General features: G+C 47.2%; 1 long non-coding RNA gene across 2 annotated transcripts in view; it reads left to right on the forward strand.

The window, feature by feature from the left end:
- The window catches only part of LOC121843470, a 47,217-nt gene that overhangs the window by 4,902 nt on the left and 17,315 nt on the right, over positions 1-25,000 (forward strand). The window contains exons 1-2 of one of the 2 annotated variants that reach the window (XR_006081581.1): positions 8,515-8,574; positions 10,466-10,546. This is a non-coding gene — a long non-coding RNA (uncharacterized LOC121843470). Of the gene's footprint in view, positions 1-8,514; positions 8,575-10,465; positions 10,547-25,000 lie in introns of those variants that run through there. The other variant, XR_006081580.1, reaches the window with a different exon arrangement.

Here is a 25,000-nt window from a genome sequence, read left to right on the forward strand (position 1 = left end):
ATGTTCTGCTTTGCCCTGTCCAGAGTGATGCTCTGCAACCATAACACAATGATGAGGTAGCTAGACAAGGAGACCAGCCTAGCTTGCAGTTAGCACCCCAATGGTGTCAGAACAGTTAGAAGCCTGGCCCCTCGTATGGTTCTCTGTCATTTCCACATCTATAATATTGACCTGTTTCACTCAGCAGGGCTCCAACATACACACACTGAACTACGCTGTCCTTGGCTGCAATGGAATCCAGATGGTTTTGATTGGCAGGGACCTGAACACTCCTTAGTCTGGTTCTCTCTCCTTTTCTCCTTTTTAACCCATCCAAGTAGCGGCACGTGGTAGAGATACTGGTGGTTTGATCTCTGGTAGTAAGTCACTGAGAGGAGGAGGAGGGGGAGAGGCTGAGAGGAGGGGGAGTAGGAGAGGGGGAGAGGCTGAGGGGGAGAGGCTGAGGGGGAGAGGCTGAGGAGGGGGGGAAGAGGGGGGAGAGGAGGAGGGGGAGAGGCTGAGAGGAGGAGGAGGAGGGGCTGAGAGGAGGAGGAGGGGGAGAGGCTGAGAGGAGGAGGGGGAGAGGAGGAGGAGAAAGAGCGGCTGAGAGGAGGAGGGGGAGCGGCTGAGAGGAGGAGGGGGAGGGCTGAGGGGGAGTGGGAGAGGAGGAGGGGGAGCGGCTGAGAGGAGGAGGGGGAGCGGCTGAGAGGAGGGGGGGGAGCGGCTGAGAGGAGGAGGAGGGGGAGAGGCTGAGGAGGAGGAGGGGGAGAGGCTGAGGAGGAGGAGGAGGAGGATGAGGGGAGAGGCTGAGAGGAGGAGAAGGAGGAGCGGCTGAGCGGAGGGGGAGAGGCTGAGCGGAGGGGGAGAGGCTCTGAGAGGAGGGGGAGAGGCTCTGAGAGGAGGGGGAGAGGCTCTGAGAGGAGGGGAGGAGAGGCTGAGAGGAGGAAGAGCGGCTGAGAGGAGGAGGAGGAGAGACTGAGGTGGAGGGGGAGAGACTGAGGTGGAGGGGGAGAGGCTGAGAGGAGGAAGAGCGGCTGAGGAGGAGGAGGAGGAGAGGCTGAGAGGAGAGGCTGAGAGGAGGAGGAGGAGAGGCTAAGAGGAGGGGGGAGAGGCTGATAGGAGGAGAGGCTGAGAGGAGGAGGGGGAGAGGCTGAGAGGAGGAGGGAGAAAGGCCGTAGTGGACCTGTAGGTTTTACCTCCAACCCTGTTCCTGGAGAGATAGCCTCCTGTAGGTTTTAACTCCAACCCTGTTCCTGGAGAGATAGCCTCCTGTAGGTTTTAACTCCAACCCTGTTCCTGGAGAGATAGCCTCTTGTAGGTTTTAACTCCAACCCTGTTCCTGGAGAGATAGCCTCTTGTAGGTTTTAACTCCAACCCTGTTCCTAGCCTCCTGTAGGTTTTAACTCCAACCCTGTTCCTAGCCTTCTGTAGGGGGTAAGAGGTTCAGGAATCTATTTTTATGTTCCCCCAGCGCCCGGTTTGTTATTCTGCCCTGACCTACTTACAGGTCCACTGAGAGACTGGTCGAGAGTCCCAAACGGTACCCCATTCCCTATATAGTGTAGTACTTTTAAACAGAGCCCTATGGACCCTGGTCAAAAGTAGTGCACTATAAAGGGGAATTGAGTGCCATTTGGACCTCAAGCAGAAAGGTTTAGACCAGAGGAGTCAACATCCTATTATGAAGCCCTTTTCATGGTGTCTTTCACTCTGTCTCTGCTTCTCTGTAAAGGCACTGTGAGGCTGTGACACAGATCTACCTCCATTTTAGGTTAGTTAGTAAATGACCCCAACACCTAATCTGATAGTGAGGTGGTAGATGCTCAGCCTGCCCTATGGCCCTGCTCAGGTACCTCCACACAGACAGTTTGTAGATGTCATCTCAGACAGATCTAGCTCAGAGAGGCCCTGCTCAGGTACCTCCACACAGACAGTTTGTAGATGTCATCTCAGACAGATCTAGCTCAGAGAGGCCCTGCTCAGGTACCTCCACACAGACAGTTTGTAGAAGTCATCTCAGACAGATCTAGCTCAGAGAGGCCCTGCTCAGGTACCTCCACACAGACAGTTTGTAGATGTCATCTCAGACAGATCTAGCTCAGAGAGGCCCTGCTCAGGTACCTCCACACAGACAGTTTGTAGAAGTCATCTCAGACAGATCTAGCTCAGAGAGGCCCTGCTCAGGTACCTCCACACAGACCGTTTGTAGAAGTCATCTCAGACAGATCTAGCTCAGAGAGGCCCTGCTCAGGTACCTCCACACAGACAGTTTGTAGATGTCATCTCAGACAGATCTAGCTCAGAGAGGCCCTGCTCAGGTACCTCCACACAGACAGTTTGTAGATGTCATCTCAGACAGATCTAGCTCAGAGAGGCCCTGCTCAGGTACCTCCACACAGACAGTTTGTAGAAGTCATCTCAGACAGATCTAGCTCAGAGAGGCCCTGCTCAGGTACCTCCACACAGACAGTTTGTAGATGTCATCTCAGACAGATCTAGCTCAGAGAGGCCCTGCTCAGGTACCTACACACAGACCGTTTGTAGATGTCATCTCAGACAGATCTAGCTCAGAGAGGCCCTGCTCAGGTACCTACACACAGACAGTTTGTAGAAGTCATCTCAGACAGATCTAGCTCAGAGAGGCCCTGCTCAGGTACCTCCACACAGACCGTTTGTAGATGTCATCTCAGACAGATCTAGCTCAGAGAGGCCCTGCTCAGGTACCTACACACAGACCAGTTTGTAGAAGTCATCTCAGACAGATCTAGCTCAGAGAGGCCCTGCTCAGGTACCTACACACAGACAGTTTGTAGATGTCATCTCAGACAGATCTAGCTCAGAGAGGCCCTGCTCAGGTACCTACACACAGACAGTTTGTAGAAGTCATCTCAGACAGATCTAGCTCAGAGAGGCCCTGCTCAGGTACCTACACAGACCGTTTGTAGAAGTCATCTCAGACAGATCTAGCTCAGAGAGGCCCAGCTCAGGTACCTACACACAGACCGTTTGTAGATGTCATCTCAGACAGATCTAGCTCAGAGAGGCCCTGCTCAGGTACCTCCACACAGACAGTTTGTAGAAGTCATCTCAGACAGATCTAGCTCAGAGAGGCCCTGCTCAGGTACCTACACACAGACAGTTTGTAGAAGTCATCTCAGACAGATCTAGCTCAGAGAGGCCCTGCTCAGGTACCTACACACAGACCGTTTGTAGATGTCATCTCAGACAGATCTAGCTCAGAGAGGCCCTGCTCCTAACCTCTCATCAGCAGCAGATATTCAGATATTTATAATGGAAAATTAAAGTGTTCGTGCAACAAAAGGGGGAGACCTAGTCAACTGAATGGCTTCAACTGAAATGCGTCTTCCTCATTTAACCCTCTGAATCAGAGCGGTGTGGGGGGGCTGCCTTAATCGACATCCACGTCTTCAGCGCCCGGGGAACAGTGGGTTAAATGCCTTGTTCAGTGGAACAGTGGGTTAACTGCCTTGTTCAGGGGAACAGTGGGTTAACTGCCTTGTTCAGGGGAACAGTGGGTTAACTGCCTTGCTCAGGGAACAGTGGGTGAACTGCCTTGTTCAGGGGAACAGTGGGTGAACTGCCTTGTTCAGGGAACAGTGGGTGAACTGCCTTGTTCAGGGAACAGTGGGTGAACTGCCTTGTTCAGGGGAACAGTGGGTGAACTGCCTTGTTCAGGGGAACAGTGGGTGAACTGCCTTGTTCAGGGAACAGTTGCCTTGTTCAGGGGAACAGTGGGTGAACTGCCTTGTTCAGGGGAACAGTGGGTGAACTGCCTTGTTCAGGGGAACAGTGGGTGAACTGCCTTGCTCAGGGGAACAGTGGGTGAACTGCCTTGCTCAGGGGAACAGTGGGTGAACTGCCTTGCTCAGGGGAACAGTGGGTTAACTGCCTTGCTCAGGGAACAGTGGGTTAACTGCCTTGCTCACTGCCTTGGGGAACAGTGGGTTAACTGCCTTGCTCAGGGGAACAGTGGGTTAACTGCCTTGCTCAGGGGAACAGTGGGTTAACTGCCTTGCTCAGGGGAACAGTGGGTTAACTGCCTTGCTCAGGGGAACAGTGGGTTAACTGCCTTGTTCAGGGGAACAGTGGGTTAACTGCCTTGCTCAGGGGAACAGTGGGTTAACTGCCTTGCTCAGGGGCAGAAGGACAGATTTTTACCTTGTCAGCTCAGGGATTGGATCCAGCAACCTTTGGGTTACTAGGTGTCCCCTTTCCCAGTAATATTGATTAATATTTAGCCCAAACTGTGACTGAATGAGTTGAGCTGAAGGTAACCCAGAATTAACATTTTGTGTAATTTTGCCAGATTACATCGTCAATCCACAAGAGATTAACCTGAAGGTAGTCATTATATGGATACTGCTGTTATTTGTTTTGAGTGAGATATGAGGGGATGTGCTGTACACACACACACACAAACCTGGTCTCTGCTGAATCACACACACAAACCTGGTCTCTGCTGAATCACACTACTAGTACACGCACATGTGTGTGTGTGTGTGTGTGTGTGTGTGTGTGTGTGTGTGTGTGTGTGTGTGTGTGTGTGTGTGTGTGTGTGTGTGTGTGTGTGTGTGTGTGTGTGTGTGTGTGTGTGTGTGTGTTCTAGAGAGTTAACACAGAACCCTTGGCAAGTAGCAAGACTCCTCAACATAACAGGAGATGTTTTTGGGAACGCTCCCCGTGAACCGTCCAGGTTTTTCTGGCTAGTCTAGTTTCCATGTAAACTGAGGAACAATTTTCCTGTTTAGTTATCTGGATGACGCTGTGGAACATTGGTGTGTGTGTGTGTGTGTGTGATTGCTTGGCCCATGCAGTGTTGTCACTAAGGAGTAGCTAGGTCTAATCTCACTGTGATTATAGTGACTAACAAGCAGCTTTAGACAACTCCAAAACAGCTGAGGAGGTGGTTGTTGACTGGTTGTACCAGAGCCATGGTAGTCTACATACAGACTGGTTGTACCAGAGCCATGGTAGTCTACATACAGACTGGCTGTACCAGAGCCATGGTAGTCTACATACAGACTGGTTGTACCAGAGCCATGGTAGTCTACATACAGACTGGTTGTACCAGAGCCATGGTAGTCTACATACAGACTGGTTGTACCAGAGCCATGGTAGTCTACATACAGACTGGTTGTACCAGAGCCATGGTAGTCTACATACAGACTGGCTGTACCAGAGCCAGACTGGCTGTACCAGAGCCATGGTAGTCTACATACAGACTGGCTGTACCAGAGCCATGGTAGTCTACATACAGACTGGCTGTACCAGAGCCATGGTAGTCTACATACAGACTGGCTGTACCAGAGCCATGACAGTCTACATACAGGCTGGCTGTCCAGAGCCATGATAGTCTCATACAGACTGGCTGAAAACCAGACATGACAGTCTACATACAGGCAGGCTGTACCAGATAGTCTACATCAGCAGACTAAAAACACAAACATTGAACTATGAAGTTTAATCTCTTTTTAAAGCAACCGTATCATTTCTGGATGAAAGGGGGCTTAGCTAGAGAGAACAGGCAATGACCTGAAATACTGGGAATCACATTCAGATTTATCCCAGCTAGCCTAACTCCTCAACAATCTGTATTTTCTGTCTCGCTGTCTCTCAACACTCCTTCAGCGAGGACCTCGTCAAATGTAAAAACACTCATCACAGAATAAGTGAAATGCCTTCTGCTCGCGGCCCGGAGTGTCCAATCAGTGTGTGTGAATTCCTCTTCATCTATGTGAATGTGTGGGACAGTGTGAGAGAGTGTTTGAGTGTGTTAATGAAGCTACAGACTACAGGCTGAAGTCCTCCTCTGTCTGACAACACATGATATAAATATTAGCTATCTGTCTTGCATTTATGAGGCCAGTAAACATGTTCCTCACACACCAGGAACGTATTTCTCCAACGTTATAATGAAACGGTGCCTCTCGGTCCCAAAACACACGTTTTCTGGAGACTGGAGACGATTGCTGATGATGTCACACACTTTATGCGCTTTCGGTGAACAGATGGCGTCCAGACTGAGGAGAAATGCTCACACAATGCATCCCAGACCACCTCCTGAAGATGGCGTCCAGACTGAGGAGAAATGCTCACACAATGCATCCCAGACCACCTCCTGAAGTGGTCAGACAGATCTGAACACAATCACACCACAAAGTGACTTGTGTGTCGAGACCAGTCTTTTCAATGTGATCGTCGTATTCAGATAGAAGTCGCATGTAAGTGTCAAGTGTAGACGCGACCAGAGAGACCTCTGTGATCTCAGTTGAAGATGCTACAGTCTCTCTTGTTCTATTAGCCCTGCTGGCTCACTGTGATGCTACAGTCTCTCTTGTTCTATTAGCTCTGCTGGCTCACTGTGATGCTACAGTCTCTTGTTCTTGTTCTGATTAGCTCTTGTTCTATTAGCTCTGCTCACTGTGATGCTACAGTCTCTCTTGTTCTTGTTCTATTAGCTCTTGTTCTATTAGCTCTGCTGGCTCACTGTGATGCTACAGTCTCTCTTGTTCTCACTGTGATGCTACAGTCTCTCTTGTTCTATTAGCTCTGCTGGCTCACTGTGATGCTACAGTCTCTCTTGTTCTATTAGCTCTGCTGGCTCACTGTGATGCTACAGTCTCTCTTGTTCTATTAGCTCTGCTGGCTCACTGTGATGCTACAGTCTCTCTTGTTCTATTAGCTCTGCTGGCTCACTGTGATGCTACAGTCTCTCTTGTTCTATTAGCTCTGCTGGCTCACTGTGTGATGCTACAGTCTCTCTTGTTCTATTAGCTCTGCTGGCTCACTGTGATGCTACAGTCTCTCTTGTTCTATTAGCTCTGCTGGCTCACTGTGATGCTACAGTCTCTCTTGTTCTATTAGCTCTGCTGGTTCACTGTGTGATGCTACAGTCTCTCTTGTTCTATTAGCCCTGCTGGCTCACTGTGATGTTACAGTCTCTCTTGTTCTATTAGCTCTGCTGGCTCACTGTGTGATGCTACAGTCTCTCTTGTTCTATTAGCTCTGCTGGCTCACTGTGATGCTACAGTCTCTTGTTCTCTGCTTCTGATTACAGTCTCTCTTGTTCTGCTGATGCTCAGTCTCTCTTGTTCTATTAGCTCTGCTGACTGTGATGCTACAGTCTCTCTTGTTCTATTAGCTCTGCTGGCTCACTGTGATGCTACAGTCTCTCTTGTTCTATTAGCTCTGCTGGCTCACTGTGTGATGCTACAGTCTCTCTTGTTCTATTAGCCCTGCTGGCTCACTGTGATGACAGTCTCTCTTGTTCTATTAGCTCTGCTGGCTCACTGTGTGATGCTACAGTCTCTCTTGTTCTAGCTCTGCTGGCTCACTGTGATGCTACAGTCTCTCTTGTTCTATTATGTGATGCTACAGTCTCTCTTGTTCTATTAGCCCTGCTGGCTCACTGTGTGATGCTACAGTCTCTCTTGTTCTATTAGCTCTGCTGGCTCACTGTGATGCTACAGTCTCTCTTGTTCTATTAGCTCTGCTGGCTCACTGTGTGATGCTACAGTCTCTCTTGTTCTATTAGCTCTGCTGGCTCACTTGTTCTATTAGCTCTGTGATGCTACAGTCTCTCTTGTTCTATTAGCTCTGCTGGCTCACTGTGATGCTACAGTCTCTCTTGTTCTATTAGCTCTGCTGGCTCACTGTGATGCTGCTGGCTCACTGTGTGATGCTACAGTCTCTCTTGTTCTATTAGCTCTGCTGGCTCACTGTGATGCTACAGTCTCTCTTGTTCTATTAGCTCTGCTGGCTCACTGTGTGATGCTACAGTCTCTCTTGTTCTATTAGCTCTGCTGGCTCACTGTGTGATGCTACAGTCTCTCTTGTTCTATTAGCTCTGCTGGCTCACTGTGTGATGCTACAGTCTCTCTTGTTCTATTAGCCTGCTGCTGGTCTCTCTTGTTCTATTACTGTGATGCTACAGTCTCTCTTGTTCTATTAGCTCTGCTGGCTCACTGTGATGCTACAGTCTCTCTTGTTCTATTAGCTCTGCTGGCTCACTGTGTGATGCTACAGTCTCTCTTGTTCTATTAGCTCTGCTGGCTCACTGTGTGGCTCAGTCTCTCTTGTTCTATTAGCTCTGTGGCTCACTGTGTGATGCTACAGTCTCTCTTGTTCTATTAGCTCTGCTGGCTCACTGTGTGAACAGTCTCTCTTGTTCTAGTCTCTGGCTTTATTCAGTCTCCTGTTCTATTAGCTCTGCTGGCTCACTGTGATGCCAGTCTCTCTTGTTCTATTAGCTCTGCTGGCTCACTGATGCTACAGTCTCTCTTGTTCTATTAGCTCTGCTGGCTCACTGTGTGATGCTACAGTCTCTCTTGTTCTATTAGCTCTGCAGCTCACTGTGTGGCATGATGATATAAACAGCTCTGTTCTGTTTATTCCTCCTGAACAGGATGCCAGGTGCCGCCTGGGGACTAGGTGTCGACCTCATATGTCATCACTACAGATCACTGTGATCTGATTCTCTAGCGTCAGTCTATCTAAAGCTCGGTTCTTAAGCCGCAAAGACATGGAAGCTGTGTGTTTTTGAAGTGGAGGATCTGCTTTTGATGTCGTTGCCAGGTGTGCGCACACACACACACACACACACACACACACAGAGAGAAATAGAGCAGAAGGATTGGACTGGGAGGAGCATCCTAGCAACAGTGTAATCAGTCAGGAATGAGACCTCTCTTTAAGAAAAACAGACATTTCCTCCTAGCTATAAATAGTCTCTGTGAGAAATAGTATTTATATTCTAGGAACACCACTTTCCTCCTGGACCACGACAGTTCTATGGAGGGGAACCAACTGCCGTCAGACCTGGGAAATAACATTTTGTTTTCTTCCAAGTAACTCTGCTGCGCTTTACTACGCTTGCCTGGTGGAATATAATAGTCCCAAAAGTGCCAACCCCTTACACCGCCCATCTAGCACACAATGCCAGGCTCAATCAAACGCTGAAGGTGGAAAAGACTCCTCACAGAATGTGTGTGTGCTGAATGAGATGCGGTGTCACACACACCCAGCTATTGTGCAGAGCCAGAAGACAAAACAAGAAGGTCCCACCCAGAAACATCTGCTCATCAAATAAAGACTTGAAATGTCCAAGTGTACTTAAAAACATCGTAGTGTACTTAAAAATGTCCCAGTGTACTTAAAAACATCGTAGTGTACTTAAAAATGTCCAAGTGTACTTAAAAACATCGTAGTGTACTTAAAAATGTCCCAGTGTACTTAAAAACATCGTAGTGTACTTAAAAATGTCCAAGTGTACTTAAAAACATCGCAGTGTACTTAACACGTTGTAGTGTACTTAAATCAGAACGTCCAAGTGTACTTGAAACCCTAGAGCAGGGTTTCCCAAACTCAACACTGTCAGATGGAAAGAGCAAGCTGTTCAACACCGTCAGATGGAAAGAGCAAGCTGTTCAACACCGTCAGATGGAAAGAGCAAGCTGTTTAACACCGTCAGATGGAAAGAGCAAGCTGTTCAACACCGTCAGATGGAAAGAGCAAGCTGTTCAACACCGTCAGATGGAAAGAGCAAGCTGTTTAACACCGTCAGATGGAAAGAGCAAGCTGTTTGACATCTGTTTAGAGAGAGAGACTGACTCCCCTTCACATAACAGCCCATCTGTTTAGAGAGAGAGACTAACTCCCCTTCACATAACAGCCCATCTGTTTAGAGAGAGAGACTAACTCCCCTTCACATAACAGCCCATCTGTTTAGAGAGAGACTGACTCCCCTTCACATAACAGCCCATCTGTTTAGAGAGAGACTAACTCCCCTTCACATAACAGCCCATCTGTTTAGAGAGAGAGACTAACTCCCCTTCACATAACAGCCCATCTGTTTAGAGAGACTGACTCCCCTTCACATAACAGCCCATCTGTTTAGAGAGAGAGACTGACTCCCTTCACATAACAGCCCATCTGTTTAGAGAGAGAGACTGACTCCCCTTCACATAACAGCCCATCTGTTTAGAGAGACTAACTCCCCTTCACATAACAGCCCATCTGTTTAGAGAGAGAGACTAACTCCCCTTCACATAACAGCCCATCTGTTTAGAGAGAGAGACTAACAGCCCATCTGTTTAGAGAGAGAGACTAACTTAACTCCCCTCAGTCTGATCTCTGACCAGACCAGCTCCTCTGCTGACCGCTCTGTGTGTCTGGTATTGAATATGAATAGGATGGTGGCAGCAACACAGCACCGCCAGCTTCCTAATTAGCTTCTCCACTTCGTGTGTGTGTGTATATGTCGCGGGAGCCAAGGTACTGTCAAGAGAGACTGCCTGTTCCTCTCAAAGGCTCGCCCCACTATTAATGAGGTGTGTGTGTGTGTGTGTGATGTCACAGAGCATGACACACCTGCCCAGCAGGTAGAGGCTTTAAAAGCTATGCGGAGCAACACAGACTCCTCATTGACTGATCTCTCTCTCTCTCTCTCGTTCTCTCCGTTTTACAGCCTAAAATGCCCCAGCTGGTGACCTCTGACATGTAAATGGCGTCCAAAGTGCGAGATGCTGTGGTGTGGTACCAGAAGAAGGTAAGAATCCTCTTGCTTCTGTTGTATTTATCTTTGATTGCTTGATTCCTTCCAACAGGATCCCGTGTCTATTTTACCTCAGAGGAGTGAAGAGAGAGAAAATTAACACTGTAGACAGACAGACAGACAGACAGACAGACAGACAGACAGACAGACAGACAGACAGTTGGTGGTTTTGATAGGGTTACCTGCTGTTAACAGACAGACAGTTGGTGGTTTTGATCGGGTTACCTGCCGTTTCAGTTTGAGTTTAGACCAGTGTCATCTTATGAACGTTTTAATACCGGAGTCATCAAGTCATTTTTTTTTAGCTGTAGGCTTTGTAACCAAGCAACACACAGTAAGCCTGTCCTTATGCTGAGGTCTGTGGCCAGCACTGATGTAACAGATCCCTGGTACTGGGCGGACAGACCCACACACACAGACAGATGGAGGCTATTATTAATGTTGTTGTGCACCTCTCTGTGTCCTGCCTGCGTCCTTCACTGTGGCTGACCCGCCCGCTCAGTAAAATCTACATTACATCATACACCACAGGGTCTCAGTAGGCTGAAAACAGAACCGCTTTTATTCTGGTCAGGAAACATATTTATTAGTGTTTTAGTTGATTGATACAGTAATACTCTAATTATTTGTATGCATAACTTCTATTCAGGCTAGATGAGTAAGGTATGCTGTTGTCTGTTACTAGTTAGGGATGAAATGGGAAGGCCTGTATGAGTCTATTGGTCTTTTTTTCAATGAAGTAAAGAGCAGTGAAAGAGCCAGGCATTATTAACCTGCTGGTGTAACGGCTCCCTAATGTTCGCCTGTCAGCCTCCCCATACAGGACCATCATGAAAACTATTCTGAGCAGGGCTGTAGAGTTGATTCAGAGGAGGTAGTGTGTTGATTCAGAGGAGGTAGTGTGTTGATTCAGAGGAGGTAGTGTGTTGATTCAGAGGAGGTAGTGTGTTGATTCAGAGGAGGTAGTGTGTTGATTCAGAGGAGGTAGTGTGTTGATTCAGAGGAGGTAGTGTGTTGATTCAGAGGAGGTAGTGCGTTGATTCGGAGGAGGTGGTGTTGATTCGGAGGAGGTGGTGTTGATTCGGAGGAGGTGGTGTTGATTCGGAGGAGGTGGTGTTGATTCGGAGGAGGTGGTGTTGATTCGGAGGAGGTGGTGTTGATTCGGAGGAGGTGGTGTTGATTCGGAGGAGGTGGTGGAGGAGGTGGCGTTGATTCGGAGGAGGTGGTGGAGCGTTGATTCGGAGGAGGTGGTGGAGCGTTGATTCGGAGGAGGTGGTGGAGCGTTGATTCGGAGGAGGTGGCGTTGATTCGGAGGAGGTGGCGTTGATTCGGAGGAGGTGGCGTTGATTCGGAGGAGGTGGCGTTGATTCGGAGGAGGTGGCGTTGATTCGGAGGAGGTGGCGTTGATTCGGAGGAGGTGGCGTTGATCGGAGGAGGTGGGCGTTGATTCGGAGAGGTGGAGCGTTGATTCGGAGGAGGTGGTGGAGCGTTGATTCGGAGGAGGTGGTGGAGCGTTGATTCGGAGGAGGTGGTGGAGCGTTGATTCGGAGGAGGGAGGAGGTGGTGGTGCGTTGATTCGGAGGAGGTGGTGGTGCGTTGATTCGGAGGAGGAGGAGGTGGAGCGTTGATTCGGAGGAGGAGGTGGAGCGTTGATTCGGAGGAGGTGGTGGTGCGTTGATTCGGAGGAGGTGGTGGTGCGTTGATTCGGAGGAGGAGGTGGTGGTGCGTTGATTCGGAGGAGGTGGTGGTGCGTTGATTCGGAGGAGGTGGTGGTGCGTTGATTCGGAGGAGGTGGTGGTGCGTTGATTCGGAGGAGGTGGTGGTGCGTTGATTCGGAGGAGGTGGTGGTGCGTTGATTCGGAGGAGGTGGTGGTGCGTTGATTCGGAGGAGGTGGTGGTGCGTTGATTCGGAGGAGGTGGTGGTGCGTTGATTCGGAGGAGGTGGTGGTGCGTTGATTCGGAGGAGGTGTGGTGCGTTGATTCGGAGGAGGAGGTGGTGCGTTGATTCGGAGGAGGAGGTGGTGGTTGATTCGGAGGAGGAGGTGGTGCGTTGATTCGGAGGAGGAGGTGGTGCGTTGATTCGGAGGAGGAGGAGGTGGAGGTGGTGCGTTGATTCGGAGGAGGAGGTGGTGCGTTGATTCGGAGGAGGAGGTGGTGCGTTGATTCGGAGGAGGAGGTGGTGCGTTGATTCGGAGGAGGAGGTGGTGCGTTGATTCGGAGGAGGAGGTGGAGCGTTGATTCGGAGGAGGAGGTGGTGCGTTGATTCAGAGGTGGTGGTGGTGCGTTGATTCAGAGGTGGTGGTGGTGCGTTGATTCAGAGGTGGTAGTGTGTTGATTCAGAGGAGGGAGTGTGTTGATTCAGAGGAGGGAGTGTGCTGATTCAGAGGAGGTGGTGTTGATTCAGACTGACAGAACAAGACAGAGAGAGGGACAGGTAGAGAATGATAGAGAACAGTCAGTCAGTTAGCCAGTCAGATCCAAACAACTCCTAATGTGTTTGAATGGGAATGACTCAACCCTGCTAGCTGTTAGCAGAACATGTTATGACATGAACCTACAGCCCTCCTCTGAGACAGAGACTCAGCAGAGAGAGAGACCGTAGGGAGGGAGAGCAAAACGGAGAGACATAGAGAAGGAAAAGAGAAATGGATAGAAAGTAAGGAGAAAGACAGAGACACATGGGTAGAGAAATTGATAGAGACATAACAAGAGAGAGAGAGAGAGAGAGAGAGAGAAATGTCTATCGATCTCTACCTCTGTGTCTGTCTTTCTCCTTATTACTCTCCATTGATCTGTCTTTCTATCCATTTCTCTTCACCTTCTCTTATCCCTCTCTGTTATTCTCTCTCTCTCTCTCTCTCTCTCTCCTCCCTCGTGGCTTTGTGCCCTTTACAACGAGACGTTTCAATTCCCTCACTGTGGAGAGGTTTATGGGAAAAGGACTGCTCCTAGGAGAGTGGCTCGTAGGAGCAGGAGCCCATCTCCTATTTCTGTAGCATGACACAGCTTGATACAGGTGCACCCCCTGGACAGGCCGCTAGTCTGTTCCAATACCATCGGCCTGTACCTTAATCCTGTGTTTTCTTAGCTCCTTCATAGCTCCTTTGCGCTTCACAATAAACTAGCTCTCCTGGAATTGGATGTGTTTAAAACAGGCTTCTAATCTTTTCCATCAGTCGGCACTTACAGAATGTCTGATTCATTCTGAGTCGATCTCTTCCAGTCAGACACCTAGAGGGGAAACATCCTTGTCAGGCGTTGGGCTATAACGAGGGTGATACAGTATATCTGGTCAGGCGTTGGGCTATGATACAGTAATCTGGGGTGATACAGTATATCTGGTCAGGCGTTGGGCTATAACGAGGGTGATACAGTATATCTGGTTGGGCTATAACGAGGGTGATACAGTATATCTGGTCAGGCGTTGGGCTATAACGGGGTGATACAGTATATCTGGTTAGGAGTTGGGCTATAACAAGGGTGATACAGTATATCTGGTCAGGCGTTGGGCTATAACGAGGGTGATACAGTATATCTGGTCAGGCGTTGGGCTATAACGAGGGTGATACAGTATATCTGGTCAGGCGTTGGGCTATAACGAGGGTGATACAGTACATCTGGTTAGGAGTTGGGCTATAACAAGGGTGATACAGTATATCTGGTCAGGCGTTGGGCTATAACGAGGGTGATACAGTATATCTGGTCTGGTTGGGCTATGATACAGAGGGTGATACAGTATATCTGGTCAGGCGTTGGGCTATAACGAGGGTGATACAGTACATCTGGTTAGGAGTTGGGCTATAACAAGGGTGATACAGTATATCTGGTCAGGCGTTGGGCTATAACGGGGTGATACAGTATATCTGGTCAGGAGTTGGGCTATAACGGGGTGATACAGTACATCTGGTTAGGAGTTGGGCTATAACAAGGGTGATACAGTATATCTGGTCAGGTGTTGGGCTATAACGAGGGTGATACAGTACATCTGGTCAGGCATGGGCTATAACAAGGGTGATACAGTATATCTGGTCAGGTGTTGGGCTATAATGAGGGTGATACAGTATATCTGGTCAGGTGTTGGGCTATAACGAGGGTGATACAGTTTATCTGGTCAGGTGTTGGGCTATAACGGGGATGATACAGTATATCTGGCCAGGCGTTGGGCTATGATGGGGGTGATACAGTTTCTGGTCAGGCGTTGGGCTATGATGGGGGTGATACAGTATATCTGGTCAGGTGTTGGGCGATTACGGGGGTGATACAGTATATCTGGTCAGGTGTTGGGCTATTACGGGGGTGATACAGTATATAGTGGCCACGCACGCCTCCAACTCAATCATCAAGTTTGCGGACGACACAACAGTGGTAGGCTTGATTACCAACAACGACGAGACGGCCTACAGGGAGGAGGTGAGGGCCCTCGGAGTGTGGTGTCAGGAAAATAACCTCACACTCAACGTCAACAAAACTAAGGAGATGATTGTGGACTTCAGGAAACAGCAGAGGGAACACCCCCCCCATCCACATCGATGGAACAGTAGTGGAGAGGGTAGCAAGTTTTAAGTTCCTCGGCATACACATCACAGACAAACTGAATTGGTCCACTCACACAGACAGCATCGTGAAGAAGGCGCAGCAGCGCCTCTTCAACCTCAGGAGGCAGAAGAAATTCGGCTTGTCACCAAAAGCACTCACAAACTTCTACAGATGCACAATCGAGAGCATCCTGGCGGGCTGTATCACCGCCTGGTACGGCAACTGCTCCGCCCTCAACCGTAAGGCTCTCCAGAGGGTAGTGAGGTCTGCACAACACAATCACCAAGGGGGCAAACTACCTGCCCTCCAGGACACCTACACCACCCGATGTTACAGGAAGGCCATAAAGATCATCAAGGACATCAACCACCCGAGCCACTGCCTGTTCACCCCGCTATCATCCAGAAGGCAAGGTCAGTACAGGTGCATATGTTATGTTCTTGATGGGTGCTGTCTGTCGCTGGGACCGAGAGACTGAAAAACAGCTTCTATCTCAAGGCCATCAGACTGTTAAACAGCCACCACTAACATTGAGTGGCTGCTGCCAACACACTGACACTGACTCAACTCCAGCCACTTTAATAATGGGAATTGATGGGAAATGATGTAAATATATCACTAGCCACTTTAAACAATGCTACCTTATATAATGTTACTTACCCTACATTATTCATCTCATATGCATACGTATATACTGTACTCTATATCATCGACTGCATCCTTAGTAATATATGTATCACTAGCCATGTTAACTATGCCACTTTGTTTACATACTGTCTCATATGTATATACTGTACTGGAATATCAGCTACTGTATCTTGCCTATGTTATGTGCTCTGTACCATCACTCATTCATATATCCTTATGTACATATTCTTTATCCCCTTACACTGTGTATGACAGTAGTTTTTTTGGAATTGTTAGTTAGATTACTTGCTCGTTATTACTGCATTGTTGGAACTAGAAGCACAAGCATTTCGCTACACTCGCATTAACATCTGCTAACCATGTGTATGTGACAAATAAAATTTGATTTGATTTGATTTGGGTGCTGTCCAGACTGTTAAGGGGGAGTGTATGTTATGTTATGTGGTGGGTGCTGTCCAGACTGTTAAAGGGGAGTGTATGTTATGATATGTTATGCTATGTAATGTGGTGGGTGCTATCCAGACTGTTAAGGTGTATATGTTATGATATGTTATGCTATGTAATGTGGTGGGTGCTGTCCAGACTGTTAAGGTGGAGTATATGTTATGTTATGCTATGTAATGTGATGGGTGCTGTCCAGACCGGAATGCTGTCTGTCATTCTGTCACTGCAGTGTGATCTCATTAACCCTCACCTGATCTGGGCTATGGATCTGTTCCAAATGGCACCCTACTCCCTACATAGTGCACAACTTTTGACCAGACCTCATAGGGAATAGGGTACCATTTAGGAGTCAACAAAGGACAGTCTGACAGGAGCCAGTCATGTCACACGTCCCAGTCCAGCCATGCCTGCTTAGGATAGTTGGTTTTATTTAGCCCCAGTCACATGAGCTAGTGAAGTCTATAATAGACTTACATCACTGTACGAGCTGTGATGGAATAAGCTGGTGTCTATCCGTCTCTCACACAGGTGCAGAATGCTGTTGCATTGGAACTCATCTGAAATGATGTGTTTGGGTGTAGGCTGCGTTGTTGTGCTATTGTGGGCCGATGTTGTGACTGAGAGACTGGAGGTCACAGTTTTAGAAAAAGTCCCTTGTTGATTCTGTTCTGTTTCACATCCTGTTTAAACCAGCCATAGGTTGGTAGAATCTAGAATATGTCACTGTGAGCTCTTAGTCCTAAAATGTGTTTGTGACCTTCACGCTGTAAGGTGTGTGTGTGTGTGTGTGTGTGTGTGTGTGTGTGCTGCTATGGGGTGTTTAGTAAGGCGATACTCCCTCCATACCAGATGTGTCAGTGTTCCAGCCGAGTCTCCCTCCATACCAGATGTATTAGTGTTCCAGCCGAGTCTCTCTCCATACCAGATGTGTCAGTGTTCCAGCCTAGTCTCTCTCCATACCAGATGTGTCAGTGTTCCAGCCTAGTCTCTCTCCATACCAGATGTGTCAGTGTTCCAGCCGAGTCTCTCTCCATACCAGATGTTCCAGCCGAGTCTCTCTCCATACCAGTGTCAGTGTTCCAGCCGAGTCTCTCTCCATACCAGATGTGTCAGTGTTCCAGCCTCCATACCAGATGTGTCAGTGTTCCAGCCGAGTCTCTCTCCATACCAGATGTTCCAGCCGAGTCTCTCTCCATACCAGATGTTCCAGCCGAGTCTCTCTCCATACCAGATGTTCAGTGTTCCAGCCGAGTCTCTCTCCATACCAGATGTTCCAGCCGAGTCTCTCTCCATACCAGATGTTCCAGCCGAGTCTCTCCATACCAGATGTCTCATGTTCCAGCCGAGTCTCTCTCCATACCAGATGTTCCAGCCGAGTCTCTCTCCATACCAGATGAGTGTCTGGCTCCTTCTGCTGCAGCACAAACAGACATTTTCTTCTGGATGGAAAATGTTTTTCCTCAGACGTAAAGCACTGCAGGGTGTAGCCAGCTAGGGTGTGACTGACAACTCTGTGGTTGTAGGAAAAAATTCCTACGCCATTGCCCCACATACAGCCTTATTCTAAAATGGATGAAATAGTTCTTTCCCCTCATCAGTCTACACACAGTACGCCATAATGACAAAGCAAAAACAGGTTTTTAGACATGTTTCTACATTTAAAATATATATTTTTTTAAAGATCACATTTCCAGAAGTATTCAGACCTTTTACTCAGTACTTTGTTGAAGCATCTTTGGCAGCGATTACAGCCTCAAGTCTTCTTGGGTATGATGCTACAAACGTTGCACAACTGCATTTGTGGAGTTTCTTGCATTCTTCTCTGCAGATCCTCTCAAGCTCTGTCAGGTTGGATGGGAAGCTTCGCTGCACAGCTATTTTCAGGTCTCTCCAGAGATGTTAGATCGAGTTCAAGTCAGGGCTATGGCTGAGCCACTCAAGGACATTGAGACTTGTCCCGAAGCCACTCCTACATTATCTTGGCTGTGCTTAGGGTCGTTGTCCTGTTGGAAGCTGAACCTTCGCCCCAGTCTGAGGTCCTGAGTGCTCTAGAGCAGGTTTTCATCAAGGATCTCTCTGTACCTTTGCTCCGTTCATCTTTCCCTTGATCCTGACTAGTCTCCCAGTTCCTGCCACTGAAAACATCCTGCTGCCACCACCATGCTTCACTGTAGGGATGGTGCCAGGTTTCCTCCAGACGTGACGCTTTGGCATTCAATACTGCAGAAATGTTATGGTATCCTTCCTCAGATCTGTGCCTCGACACAATCCTGTCTCGGCGCTCTACGGATAATTCCTTCGACCTCATGGCTTGGTTTTTGCTCTGACATGCACTTTCAACTCTGGGACCTTATATAGACAGCTGTGTGCATTTCCGAGTCATGTCCAATCAATTGAATTCACCACATGTGGACTCCAATCAAGTTGTAGAAACATCTCAAGGATGATCAATGGAAACAGGATGCACCTGAGCTCAATTTCGAGTCTCATATAAGGTATTTCTGTTTTTTTATTTTAATACATTTGCTAAAATTTGTAAAAACCTGTTTTCACTTTGTCGTTATGGGGTATTATGTGTAGATTGATGAGGAACAACATTTATTTAATCAAGTTTAGATTAAGGCTGTAACGTAACAAAATGTGGAAAAAGTTCTCCCTGGACTTGCCCCCAACCGCAAACCTGTCTAGCATCGGATTACCTATCTTAACCTGAACCATTAGAAACTAACTTAACCACAGATCTAGGATCAGGTTTGCCCAATGTTAACCTTAACCATTAGAGGGGTTTTGTCTGTCTCAGGTAAGGAAGGGTGTGGTTCTGTTATAGACAGACTCAATCACCACACTGTTTTGTGTTACCGTAGCAACAGAGAAAGGCTGATATTAGTGTTTGTCACCTGTCTTTGTGTTCAGTGTGAGAACGGTGAGAGAAAGGTGTCTTATCCCTTGAGTTAGCGCTGATTGTCTCTGATGTGTTGACATGAACTGTGTTGCCAAGGAGATGGCAACAATGACATCACAGCCCAGATTCACAAAACCTTCTTAAGAAGAAATGTCTTCTGTCCTTCACTATAGACTTATGAAGAAAGTTAAGTCAAGTTGCTATTCCTCAGAGGTTATTAGAAATGGTTGTGCATTATTCGTTATACTTCTCCTTAAGAAAAACGTTGAGGAGAAATTGTTTCTTGAAAGTAAAGATGCTGAATTTCTTCTTGTTTTGTACATCTGATCTTCAGTGGAATCACATCACTATGGTTACGCTAGTTTACTGTGAACCTCACCTCAGAGTAGTAGTGACATGCGGACCTCAGAGAGATTGTCTGGATGACAACACAACAGCTGCTGTAAGTCAAATTCCCTTTTGTTAGAAAAAGGGTGAGAAAATCCCATAAAAAATGACTACCTTGTAACCTGAAAGACGTCGTTGAGACATTCTCCAAAATAACAACGTTCAGTCCTTCATCTGTTGTTTGTATTCAAGGAATGTGCCTTGTCTTTAAAACTAGTTCTACTGTGTGTGTGTGTGTGTGTGTGTGTGTGTGTGTGTCAGAACATAATACTCTCTGTCAGAGAAGGGAAAGGAGGATACCTAGTCAGTTGCTTAACTGAATGCATTCAATCAAAATGGGTCTCCGTCGTTTAAGAACACAGAGGTGCTGGTCGGGGAGTCACAATGGACTACAGCACTCTGTTAACACACACATAACACACTGGACTGTCTCATTGACTTTACTAAGGAGGAATCCCCACTGTCTGACACATGACATGTTGTTAGCTGTAGCTGCAGGCTTAGTGCAATGAGACAGACGTTAGCTTTCTTAGTGTCTTTTCTGACCTGTGGGAAGAGAGGAGACATCTTCCTCCTCCTCCTCCTCCTCCACATTATAACAGACAGAGACATCTTCCTCTTCCTCCACATTATAACAGACAGAGACATCTTCCTCCTCCTCCTCCACATTATGACAGAGACATCTTCCTCCTCCTCCTCCTCCACATTATAACAGACAGAGACATCTTCCTCCTCCTCCTCCCTCCAGAGACATCTCCCTCCTTCCACATTATAACAGACAGAGACATCTCCCTCCTCCTCCTCCTCCTCCACATTATAACAGACAGAGACATCTTCCCCTCCTCCTCCTCCCACATTATAACAGACAGAGACATCTCCTCCTCCTCCTCCTCCACATTATAACAGACAGAGACATCTCCTCCTCCTCCTCCTCCTCCACATTATAACAGACAGAGACATCTCCCCTCCTCCTCCACATTATAACAGACAGAGACATCTCCTCCTCCTCCCTCCTCCTCCACATTATAACAGACAGAGACATCCTCCTCCTCCTCCTCCACATTATAACAGACAGAGACATCCCCCTCCTCCTCCACATTATAACAGACAGAGACATCTCCCCTCCTCCTCCACATTATAACAGACAGAGACATCTCCTCCTCCTCCACATTATAACAGACAGAGACATCCTCCCTCCTCCTCCTCCACATTATAACAGACAGAGACATCTCCCTCCTCCACATTATAACAGACAGAGACATCTCCCCTCCTCCTCCTCCACATTATAACAGACAGAGACATTATAACAGACAGAGACATCTCTCCTCCTCCTCCACATTATAACAGACAGAGACACATCCTCCTCCACATTATAACTCCTCCTCCTCCACATTATAACAGACAGAGACATCTCCTCCTCCTCCACATTATAACAGACAGAGACATCTCCCTCCTCCTCCTCCACATTATAACAGACAGAGACATCTCCCCCTCCTCCTCCTCCACATTATAACAGACAGAGACATCTCCCTCCTCCTCCACATTATAACAGACAGAGACTCCTCCACATTATAACAGACAGAGACATCTCCCCCTCCTCCTCCTCCTCCACATTATAACAGACAGAGACATCTCCTCCCCTCCTCCTCCACATTATAACAGACAGAGACATCTCCCCCTCCTCCTCCTCCACATTATAACAGACAGAGACATCTCCCCCTCCTCCTCCTCCTCCACATTATAACAGACAGAGACATCTCCCCTCCTCCTCCTCCACATTATAACAGACAGAGACATCTCCCCCCTCTCCTCCTCCTCCTCCACATTATAACAGACAGAGACATCTCCACCCCCTCCTCCTCCACATTATAACAGACAGAGACATCTCCCCTCCTCCTCCTCCTCCACATTATAACAGACAGAGACATCTCCCTCCTCCTCCACATTATAACAGACAGAGACATCTCCCCCTCCTCCTCCTCTCCCTCCTCCTCCTCCACATTATAACAGACAGAGACATCTCCCCCTCCTCCTCCTCCACATTATCTCTCCTCCTCCTCCTCCACATTATAACAGACAGAGACATCTCCTCCCCTCCTCCTCCACATTATAACAGACAGAGACATCTCTCCTCCTCCTCCTCTCCTCCTCCTCCCATTATAACAGACAGAGACATCTCCCCTCCTCCTCCACATTATAACAGACAGAGACATCTCCCCCTCCCTCCTCCTCCACATTATAACATACAGAGACATCTCCTCCACATTATAACATACAGAGACATCTCCCCCTCCTCCACATTATAACAGACAGAGACATCTCCCCCTCCTCCACATTATAACAGACAGACATCTCCCTCCTCCTCCACTGCAGTGTGGAGACTATTGTTGCAAAACCTGTCTGCCATGGCAACGCGAGGATCATCCTCCCTACAGCTCGGTTGTCATGGTGAACCTGGCAGTGCAGCAACGAGGCTCGTATTTTTTTCGTCTCTCATTCAGTGTGATGATGTAATAGAGAGGCTGTTCTGAGAACAGAGGGATGGCGTTCAGTCACTACTGCAGGTCATATATGGGTTGTAATATTTCTGTTTGTTTTGAAGAGGTTCCTTCCTTGGTCCTCTTGGTATTACTTCCTTGGTCCTCTTGGTATTACTTCCTTGGTCCTCTTGGTATTACTTCCTTGGTCCTCTTGGTATTACTTCCTTGGTCCTCTTGGTATTACTTCCTTGGTCCTCTTGGTATTACTTCCTTGGTCCTCTTGGTATTACTTCCTTGGTCCTCTTGGTATTACTTCCTTGGTCTTCTTTGTTAGGAAGTAGGATGTAAGATGTTGACCCATATAGTGATTATAGCCTATCACAGGGCAGGAGTATTCTCTCTCGCTCTCTCTCGCTCTCTCTCTCTCTCTCAATTCAAAGGGAGTTATTGGCATGGAAAACATATATTTAAATTGCCAAAGCAAGTGAAGTAAATAATAAACCAAAGTGAAATAAACCTTAAAGATTACCCGTAAACATTACACTCACAAGTTTCAAAGGAAAAGAGACGTTTCAAATGTCATGTGACATCGATATACAGTGTTATAATGATGTGCAAATAGTTCATGTACAACATGGAAAATGAATATGGGTTTTATTTCCAATGGTGTTTGTTCTTCACTGGTTGCCCTTTTCTTGTGGCAACAGGTCACAAATCTTGCTGCTGTGATTGCACACTGTGGATTTGTTTTGGAATTCTTTGTGGATCTGTGTAATCTGAGGGAAATATGTCTCTCTAATATGGTCATACATTTGGCAGGAGGTTAGGAAGTGCAGCTCAGTTTCCACCTCATTTTGTGGGCAGTGAGCACATAGCCGGTCTTCTCTTGAGATCCATGTCTGCCTACGGCGGCCTTTCTCAATAGCAAGGCTATGCTCACTGAGTCTGTACATAGTCAGGGCTTTCCTTAATTTTGGGTCAGTCACAGTGGTCAGTTATTCTGCCGCTGTGTACTCTCTGTTTAGGGCCAAATAGCATTCTAGTTTGCTCTGTTTTTTTGTTAATTATTTTCAATGTGTCAAGTAATTATCTTTTAGTTTTTCTCATGATTTGGTTGGGTCTAATTCTGTTGCTGTCCTGGGGCTCTGTAGGGTCTGTTTGTGTTTGAACAGAGCCCCAGGACCAGCATGCTTAGGGGACTCTTCTCCAGGTTCACCTCTCTGTAGGTGGTGGCTTTGTTATGGAAGGTTTGGGAATCGCTTCCTTTTAGGTGGTTGTAGAATTTAATGGCTCTTTTCTGGATTTTGATAATTAGTGGGTATCAGCCTAATTCTTCTCTTGCATGCATTATTTGGTGTTCTACGTTGTACACAGAGGATATTTTTGCTGAATTCTGCATGCAGAGTCTCAATTTGGTGTTTGTCCCATTTTGTGAATTCTTGGTTGGTGAGCGGACCCCAGACCTCACAACCATAAAGGGCTCTATAACTGATTCAAGTATTTTTAGCCAGATCCTAATTGGTATGTTGAATTTTATGTTCCTTTTGATGGCATAGCATGCCCTTGCCTTGTCTCTCAGATCTTTCACAGCTTTGTGGAAGTTACCTGTGGCGCTGATGTTTAGGCCAAGGTATGTATAGTTTTTTGTGTGCTCTAGGGCAACGGTGTCTAGATGGAATTTGTATTCGTGGTCCTGGCGACTGGACCTTTTTGTGGAACACCATTATTTTGGTCTTACTGAGATTTACTGTCAGGGCCCAGGTCTGGCAGAATTTGTGCAGAATATCTAGGTGCTGCTGTTGGCCCTCCTTAGTTGGTGACAGATCACCAGATCATCAGCAAACAGTAGACATTTGACTTCAGATTCTAGTAGGGTGAGGCTGGGTGCTGCAGACTTTTCTAGTGCCCGCGCCAATTCGTTGATATATATGTTGAAGAGGGTGGGGCTTAAGCTGCATCCCTGTCTCACCCCACGGTCCTGTGGGAAGAAATGTATGTGTTTTTTTGCCTATTTTAATCGCACACTTGTTGTTTGTGCACATGGATTTTGTAATGTCGTATGTTTTACCCCCAACACCACTTTCCATCAGTTTGTATAGCAGACCCTCACGCCAAATTGAGTCTGGCTTTTTTTAAATCAACAAAGCATGAGAAGACTTTGCCTTTGTTTTGGTTTGTTTGTTTGTCAATTAGGGTGTGCAGGGTGAATACATGGTCTGTTGTACGGTAATTTGGTAAAAAGCCAATTTGACATTTGCTCAGTACATTGTTTACACTGAGGAAATGTACGAGTCTGCTGTTAGTGATTAATGCAGAGGATTTTCCTAAGGTTGCTGTTGACGCATATCCCACGGTAGTTATTGGGGTCAAATTTGTCTCCACTTTTGTGGATTGGGGTGATCAGTCCTTGGTTCCAAATATTGGGGAAGAGCTAAGGATGCCAGAGCTAAGGATGATGTTGAAGAGTTTTAGTATAGCCAATTGGAATTTTTTTTCTGTAGATTTGATCATTTCATTGAGGATACCATCAACACCACAGGCCTTTTTGGGGCGGAGGGTTTTTATTTTGTCCTGTAGCTCATTCATGGTAATTGGAGAATCCAGTGGGTTCTGGTAGTCTTTAATAGTTGATTCTAAGATCTGTATTTGATCATGTATATGTTTTTGCTCCTTGTTCTTTGTTATAGAGCCAATCAGATTGGAGAAGTGGTTTACCCATACATCTCCATTTTGGATAGATAATTCTTCATGTTGTTGTTTGTTTAGTGTTTTCCAATTTTCCCAGAAGTGGTTAGAGTCTATGGATTCTTCAATTACATTGAGCTGATTTCTGACATGCTGTTCCTTCTTTTTCCGTAGTGTATTTCTGTATTGTTTTAGTGATTCACCATAGTGAAGGCGTAGGCTCAGGTTTTCCGGGTCTCTATGTTTTTGCTTGGACAGGTTTCTCAATTTCTTTCTTAGATTTTTGCATTCTTCATCAAACCATTTGTCATTGTTGTTCATTATCTCCGGTTTTCTATTTGAGATTTTTAGATTTGATAGGGAGGC

The sequence above is a fragment of the Oncorhynchus tshawytscha genome, unplaced genomic scaffold (genome assembly GCF_018296145.1).
Source record: "Oncorhynchus tshawytscha isolate Ot180627B unplaced genomic scaffold, Otsh_v2.0 Un_contig_2848_pilon_pilon, whole genome shotgun sequence".
In the NCBI taxonomy this organism is placed as follows: domain Eukaryota; kingdom Metazoa; phylum Chordata; class Actinopteri; order Salmoniformes; family Salmonidae; genus Oncorhynchus; species Oncorhynchus tshawytscha.